Source organism: Eubalaena glacialis, chromosome 13 (genome assembly GCF_028564815.1).
Source record: "Eubalaena glacialis isolate mEubGla1 chromosome 13, mEubGla1.1.hap2.+ XY, whole genome shotgun sequence".
In the NCBI taxonomy this organism is placed as follows: Eukaryota; Metazoa; Chordata; class Mammalia; order Artiodactyla; family Balaenidae; genus Eubalaena; species Eubalaena glacialis.
In genome coordinates this window covers 21,054,385-21,062,520 of record NC_083728.1, presented here as the reverse complement: position 1 = coordinate 21,062,520, position 8,136 = coordinate 21,054,385, and the positions used below count along the sequence as shown (strand labels likewise).

Genomic DNA, 8,136 nt, shown 5'->3' with positions numbered 1-8,136 from the left:
GATATTTTGAGGGTGGCATCCTTACTGGGCTCTGCAGCTGTCTGTGGGCCAGAGCTCTCAGAGGGGTCAGAGGGTGTCTCAGATACAAAGTGGGACCCCTCAGGGCCTCTGCAGGTCCCACATCCCAAACAGTACCCTCACATGCCAGAGGTGGAAGTAATGATCCACTGAGCGAATATTAGCTAGAATTTTAGCTAAAATGGCTTCTCAGGAGGCTGAGCAGGAGGCTTGAGAAATCATCCCAGAAAACAAAGTGTTTTGCGATATAAAATAAATGCACAGACATTCCTGGTAGTTTTGGAAGGGGGCGTCTAGTTCCCAAAGGATGGCAGTGACTAGGCAGGACAAGGCCTTTGGATACATGTGTTTTATAAGCTCTAAAGATTCTTTGGATAACCGGATACAACACACTGACTCTCAGATAGATGAAAGGCAGAACTCTTTGTTACTTATGGCTCCAAATGAGAGAATAAGAAAAGGCTGTCATTCAGGGATGCACAGGGGGTTATACTTGGGGACTGGGTCACAGCAAGCTGGAGCTGTAGGAGGCGCTTATGCATGGCAAATGGAGCAGATTTTGAAAACTTTCTGGAGATTGGATAAGTTGAATAATTACTTGGGCTCCTGGGTTTAGGGGCTGCCCCTAGCTAGTTGTTGGATACCTGGCCTTGGAGAACAGGACCCCAATAAAGGACATGGTTGGTGTAGAGGCTTAGCAAACTACCCATGAAGGGGAATTGAGAGTTTTTAGCCATGACTTCAAAACTGGGTCAAGGCAGCACTTGTGAAATATTATATTATAGCATGTCAATTGGATTCAGGGCAGATGTTCAGCTTCTGGAGAAACTTAAGTTAAAGTTGGGCTAAAACCCAGTCATAAGGCTTGGACCAAATGTTAGGAGTTAGAACAGGGAAACCAAATATGCGGCATGCATGCTATTACCATCCTTTCCCTTGATCAGAGCAGACATTGCTAATCAAACACGATTTGGAGCCTGCTCAACTTGGAATCTTTCTCAAGTACCCCTGACAAGCAACAAAGTTGGCATGTAATTTGAAACCCACTAACCAGTCTTCATTAGAAGAAAGAACTGGCTAAAAAGGCATGTAGATATCTGGGTCTCGTGTAATTTAAAATCTACGGGTAGCGTATATAATTTCAGATCCCACCCATTGGTGGGCTAAGAGTCCCTCTTATCAGCATTGCTCAGGGACTGAGAGGGGCTGAATTAGAAACGGCTGGGCCCCGGTGCAGGGAGTTGCATGGAGCTGGAGAAGGCAGGGTCAAAAACTCTTACAAGTACAGTGTCTAATCAAAAGAAAGTTACCTCTAACAGTGCAAATGTGGACTAAAAGACCAGAGGAAGAGACCTTTTCAGGAGCCAGTGTTCCTACCATATAGACAGGCCAAGACCCATCCACAAGCCATGCTCTGGTGTGGAGTTTGGGCCAGAAACTCAAGGTAGGACAAGGGATATTTGATCTTTTTGGAAAACACAGCTGCCCAACCTCAACTTCTCCTCAAAGCTACTCTACATCTGTATCCTCTCCTGAAATATTTTATTAAACATTTCATCCATATTTCTTTTCACCCCAGACTTCAACTTTTGATTTTCTCTGGTATTTATAGCAACACCTGTGGTTTCTCAAAGTGCAAAAGGCATGTTTTAGGATGAAGATATTTTCATAGAGGCTGGCTAGATATCTGAGATCCACCAACAGGCAGTTGACTCAGGTGAAATGAAGCCAAAGGGAAACCAAAGTTTGTTTTCTGAATTTTTTTTTTAAATCTCACAAGGAGAGGGAGATTACTGATCAATTTCATTTATGTCTCTTCTCCCTTAGTTATCCAGATGTAATCAGTATATATTTATTAAACTCCCACTATGATCCATACTGTGTAGTGGGCACTGGGAATATAATGCAGGAACAAAAGCAGATGTGGTCCCCTCCCCCTCCTGGAGCTCTCTTGGGAGACAGAGAGATGAATTAAATAATCCTAGAACAACATGTAAACTTGTGTCTGGTGTTTCAAGAGAGAGGTGCATCGTGTTAAGTAAGCTTATGATAGGGGATTTGATAAAGGGAGGGAAGGCAGAATGGTGAATTCAGAAGTGAATTCAGAAGTGAATGGTGATGGAGACTAAAGGAGGATCTGAAGGACTTAGTGAAATGAAGAATTATGTAGTAGGAAGGGAACTCCAGGCCGGGGGCACAGCCTGTGCAAAGGTCCGGCAATGGGAATAAAGCATGAACATTAGGTGAAAACACAAAGGTTGAGCAGCTAGAGAAGACTGAACAAAGGGAGATGTGATAGGCAATGAGTTGAAAGAGGTGCCCAAGGACCATCAAGGCGGGACCTTGTAAGGCAATCAGCTGTGAATTTACTGAGAAGCTAGTAAAAGTTAACTTCAGGGCCTCTTATATGCTTGGGGTTTTCCCAAAGCCCTGCATCATGAATGTTGCCCATCCAAATAGCACTTTACTTGTTGTACAAGAAAACATTTGAAGTTCCCTAAAATTTCATAGCTCATATAGAAAATAAACTTGATAGAAGAATTCTCAAATTTGTACAACAATCGTAAACATTTTGGTGGCATTTCCAATAATGAATTGGTGAAGCTGGAAAATAAACAAACAAACAAACAAAAAAACAAACCAGCTTCGCTCTACCATGCCAGGGTGAAAATAATTTAGAAATTCTGAGTTCACTTTCTTTTCTCCCCATAGAAAATATTACATGCTCATTGTCATGTGAAAAGAAGATCAAAGAATATGCAGCAAACCAAAGGTAAGAACTATTACAGTGTTTCATCTGTGTGCTGATTAATACAAATATTATGTTATTTTCCAGTATTTTGTAATGTTAGTGTTATCTGTCACTTTAAAAAAAATGTAGTTTATTGTGATTTATTTTCTTTCCCTAAATAAATATTCAAGTTTGTGTCTAATTCCAAATCTAGAATTTTGTCTTCTTAGCTGATCTATTCACTGTTAGTCATCGATCACTATTATCAACCTTCTACCCCAATGTCAGGGTGATACTGTAGGGTGAGTCTTTCTCAGGTCTCTTTACTTCTTAAAATCCCTGGTGTGAGTGGGTTGAATCACTCCCACCCAGAGATGATCTGTCTGTTTTCAGCTCTCAGAGCTGGTGGGTTCAGTCATTTGGAGGCAGAGGGGGATGGTGAAGACAGAGGCTGGGATACACTATCTCTATGCCCAGCCATCCCTATTTCAGGATCTTTCCAGTACCTTTTGCTTTAAGCCAATAATGAAACCTGAATGGTGTCCAGGAAAGAACACTGGACTGCAGATCTCAATTTGAAGTCTGGCTTTCTCCCTTACCATGTGGTCAAGTCTCTGAATGTGTCAATCAGACTAAAAGGTTCCGTGAAGGATCTACATGAAGACAGTGATTGACAGAAAGACAGCAGCAGACTGCGTTAAAGATACAAGATTTCCTTAATAGCAAGTGAAGTGGAAGAATCTCTGTATTGAGGCAAGAAACACAAAGCAGGAACTGTGTGTAAGGTCCTCTTAGGGACACACACCTTTTTCTTTTGTAATGGGACATTTAAAACATTTAATACATAAACATGTAAGTCCCTTTATTAGAGAAATTGTACATATTGGTGAATATGACCAATGGTCACGTGTATGGGTAAATTCTTTAAAAATCAGAACCAATAATTAAGATAGCTTCCGTGCTCTACTTGTTTCATTGTCTAGTGTCTAGTGTAGTCATAGTTTATTTTTGGAATGATGGTTTGAACACATTTCAAGAAAATTAGAAGATATATATGAACACCCTTCCTTCTGCAACAGTCTATGGTTTTCTTCATCATCAGGCATGCCTGCCTGGGGGAACTGAACACATAGGCGGTGGTGGGAGATAACAGTGATTTAAATGGTCACTGTTTTCTTCAAATGAACTTGACTTCACACATGTACTCACCTGATAAAGGTTACCATTGCTCATCATGGCTCACAACCATAATTGTGGGATCTGGTAATACTTACCATAAGTGACGTAAGGGTCGTAAGTTCTGGTTTGCAAACTAGCAACCTCAGCCTTAGCTCTCAAATTTCTACTATTTTCCTTGCACCGAGAGTAGCCTCATCTGTTTCCAACAATTCACTCTCTTCATATTCTTCCATATCTGCAGCTTTTCTTACATCTTCCTCCTCTTTCTCCTCACATATAGCTGAGCAAATTTGGAGTTTAGACCGTCTTTGCTGTCCAGCTATGAAATGAATGAGAAAATGCAAGACAGAGTTGAGACGCTGATCAATTCTGACTTTGTGGTAGGACTTTTATTTAATCTTCACACCATGAGAGAAAGGTATTCTTTCCATGTTATAGATGAGGAAACTCTGGTACTAAGAGGGAAGTTGATATGCACAAGTTTGGATAACCAGTATGTGGCTGAACCTGTGTCCTAACCCAAGTTTTCTGAGTCTGTATCTTAAGCTCCTTCTTCAATGCTATGATTATTTACTCTTTTTGGCCCAGATGTTTCTGTGAGGACCCAATGAAGGTATTTTCACACACATGCATGTGCATGTACACACACGCACATGCATATACACTCACACGTGTGTACATACATGCATGCATACAATCATATACACACACAGAAAGACAGACACACAAACACACACACTCATACACTGCATATAATTCCAGGACTCACAGACCCCTGATACCTGGTGTAAGGATCCTTCCCCTACATCACAAACAAGAAAGGCACCTGGTTCTTGCAGATGTGCAATTTATGCCTTTTCTTCAACTACATTGAATTATTAACTAATTAGTGCTTGTGAAGTCCTCGGGAAATACCAAGCGCTTGTTCAACGCTAAATATGGTTATTAGTAAAGCTTTGATTTTAGAGAACAGCCAGGGAGTCCTGAAATAAGCAAATAATGGTTGTGTAGGGAGGTTGGCAGCTGACGGGCATGCCGCGGTGTATAATCAAACTCTGCCTGGCTCTCAAAGGTGCTCCAGCTCATCGCTGCTACATCATCCTTACGGGGAGTTTGCACATTTTCAGGGAATGTGTGTTTCATATTTCCGTGTCCATTTACCTTTCTTTTTACCTTCCTTCTGCACCCTCTCATACCCAACCCTTTCTTTCACAGCAGATAAGTCTACCTCTCCTTTGGGGAAATAGTGCCTCCATCTCAATTTATTACTGTCACCCCTAAATGTTCCTGTCACATGCCATCTGTCCCTCCTGACCTTACATCTCAGAGGAACTGGCTCCATGGGCAGTGACCTGTGCCGTCACATACACTCAGATTTCTCCCCTTGTTTGGTTTAATGTTCTGTTATCACCATCTTGAAATTCTTTATAATTTTTGAATGAAGGACCCAACAGTTTCTTTTTGCACTGGGCCCCACAAATTACATAACCAGTCCTACCCCCACCAGCTGAATGTTCGAGGTGAATCCCTCTAGTTTTACCTGTATGTGTTGCCTCAAAGACCTCCCTCCATCAATAATATTGTGTTCTTTCATTCTTTCTCCCTCTACTGATGGCCATCTTTCAGTCGACAATATGCTCATCCAAAAGAATTGAAGGAAATTGCTTTCATCAATGGAATGACCTTCAGTTTTACATTGGGATTCTTTGGGTTGCAAGGGACAGAAACACAACCAAAACTAGCAGAGGCAAAAAAGGAAACATTATATTACATAAACAAATTGTGGAAGAGGCAGAAGTGAGCTGGCTTCATGGACAACTGGACTCTGAGATGTGACCACTATTTCATTTTCATCTCTACTCTTGTCTTCATGTTAGAGTTATTCTTTCAGGTCAGTTTTTTCCATGTGATGAAAACCTGTCTGTAGGTAGTGCCAGACCAAATTCCTGTAGCTTATGATCAACAAGGAAAAGGGGCCATTGCCATCAAGTTTGAATAATCAAAAATCTGAGGACGAATTCTATTTGGCTTAGCTTGGGTCATGAGTTTATCCTTGAACCAATCACAGTTGTCAAGGGAATGGGGCACTCTGAGGGCTCATGTTGGCTGTCTTATCTGGATCTCATTGTTGGAATTCTGGGAGAGCAGTTCCCTATGGAAAAGTGTGCAGATAATGGGAATACAGAGCAATCAATGATTACCCCTTTCCCCTTTTACCCAGTACTTCCTCTCTCTCTTCTTCTTCATGGTTTAATGTCATTACAAAGCCACCTATTTGAAAAGTAGTCTATATTCAATCACCTGACTTTTCCACCTCCAATCACCTCTGAATATTTTTCAATGTCCCTCTTAAACTGCTCTTGTCAAGATCACCATTGGTTTCCTTGTGGTCAAATTTATAGATCAATTTTCAATGAGCTCTTATTTTACCTCCTGCGATATGTTGCATTTGGTTGTTCTTTCTTAGGAAAATTCTCTTCCCTTGGTTTCTATTAAAACATATTTCTGGCTTTTTTCCTCCTTGTCTTTCACACCAGCTTCTCCAAGTTCTATTTTTTATTGGCTTCAGTTTCCCTGTTTCTTAAACTTGTCTCCTGGTCTGGTTCTTTACCTGGCCCCATGAATCTGCCTTTGATATTTCTTCTTATTCCTGCATACCATGCCTAGTGGTTCTGTTCATATTTGGAGACTCAGTCATCCAGGAGAGAAATGATGGTGACCTGGATCAGGGTGTTGGCTATTGACAAGACAATAATGGGAAGTATCTCAAAGATTATAAAGGAGGTAGAATCATCTGAACTTGATGATAGGTTGGAAGTGGGGAATAAGAAAGAGTGCTGCGGGGCTTCCCTGGTGGTGCAGTGGTTGAGAGTCTGCCTGCTAGTGCAGGGGACGCGGGTTCGAGCCCTGGTCTGGGAGGATCCCACATGCCGCGGAGCAACTGGGCCAGTGAGCCACAACTACTGAGCTTGCGCGTCTGGAGCCTGTGCTCCGCAACAAGAGAGGCCGCGATGGTGAGAGGCCCGCGCACCGCGATGAAGAGTGGCCCCCGCTTGCCACAACTAGAGAAAGCCCTCACACAGAAACGAAGACCCAACACAGCCAAAAATAAATAAATTAATTAATTAATTAAAAAAAAAAAGAAAGAAAACTTAAAAAAAAAAAAAAAAGAAAGAGTGCTGCAAATATCTTTCCAGTTTCTGGCTTGGGACAAAGTGATGGATGGTGCTGTTGAAAAAATGAGGGTAGTGTGTGTGCATGTGATTGTACGTACATTCTTGTGGGTCCCTGTATATACTGGGGTGTATATACACATATGTGTGTGAGTACACGCTTATGCTGATGTGTTTGTCTTTGCATATGTGAGCATTTAGAAGCGTGGAGAGCGTGTCATAAGAGTGAAGGTCCATATGTGTGTGGAAATGAAGGGGATGGTGTTGAAATGAAGATATTCGCATATGTCCACAGCCACAGACATCTTGAGTCCCACCACTTGGGTGTCTGTGGTTCTAAGGAATGGCTTCCAGGCAGAGAGGACCAGCAGTTTCTCCTAGATTATCACCAGTCTGCTCCTTGCATTGTGTCCTGCTTTAAGAAACCACACAGCATGGAGCTTGCTTAATTAAATTCTATTACAACGTTAAAGGGCGCTAATTGCAGTTGTTAGAAACGTCCAGCACACATTGCCTAGCAGAGGATGCAGGATGAAAGGTTGACTCTTTTCTGTAATCCTCCTTACCTGGCCTTGATCTGAGCTTTTATCAGTCTGGGGAAATGGGCTTATGGTATGTTCAGTATGGATTTCTGCCTTCCTGTGGATTTGCAGCTCTAGAGGAGAGCTTCGCTGGCCACTGGAGCTAAAGAGTTCCAGTTTTGGGCAACGTGGGGCAGATATCTCTGAGGGCTTCCTGACTCCAGACATGGGAAGAAGGAGGAAACAGAGTGAGGAAGGTAGAGGCAGGTAGACTCTGTTTCACACTTATCACTCTCTCATTCTTTTTGGTACTGAATTTATTTTAGGGAAACACAAAACAGCCTCTTGTGTCTGCTCTCCACTCTTTCTTTCTCATATAAAGCCAACTAAAGGTCACAGAAGAGCATATTCCCAAGAAATTGGATTCTTCGTGGGGGAAATTTGGTACTAAACCGAGTTTCAATAGCTTGTATATTTATCCATCTATGCATTTTTCCTCCTCCTCCCCCTCTTC

General features: G+C 42.0%; 1 pseudogene; it reads right to left on the bottom strand.

Annotated features, from left to right (window-relative positions):
• Positions 1-3,680: 3,680 nt before the first annotated feature.
• LOC133104142 (ubiquitin-like-conjugating enzyme ATG3) lies at positions 3,681-6,175 on the bottom strand (annotated as a pseudogene).
• Between the last annotated feature and the right edge of the window lie 1,961 nt (positions 6,176-8,136).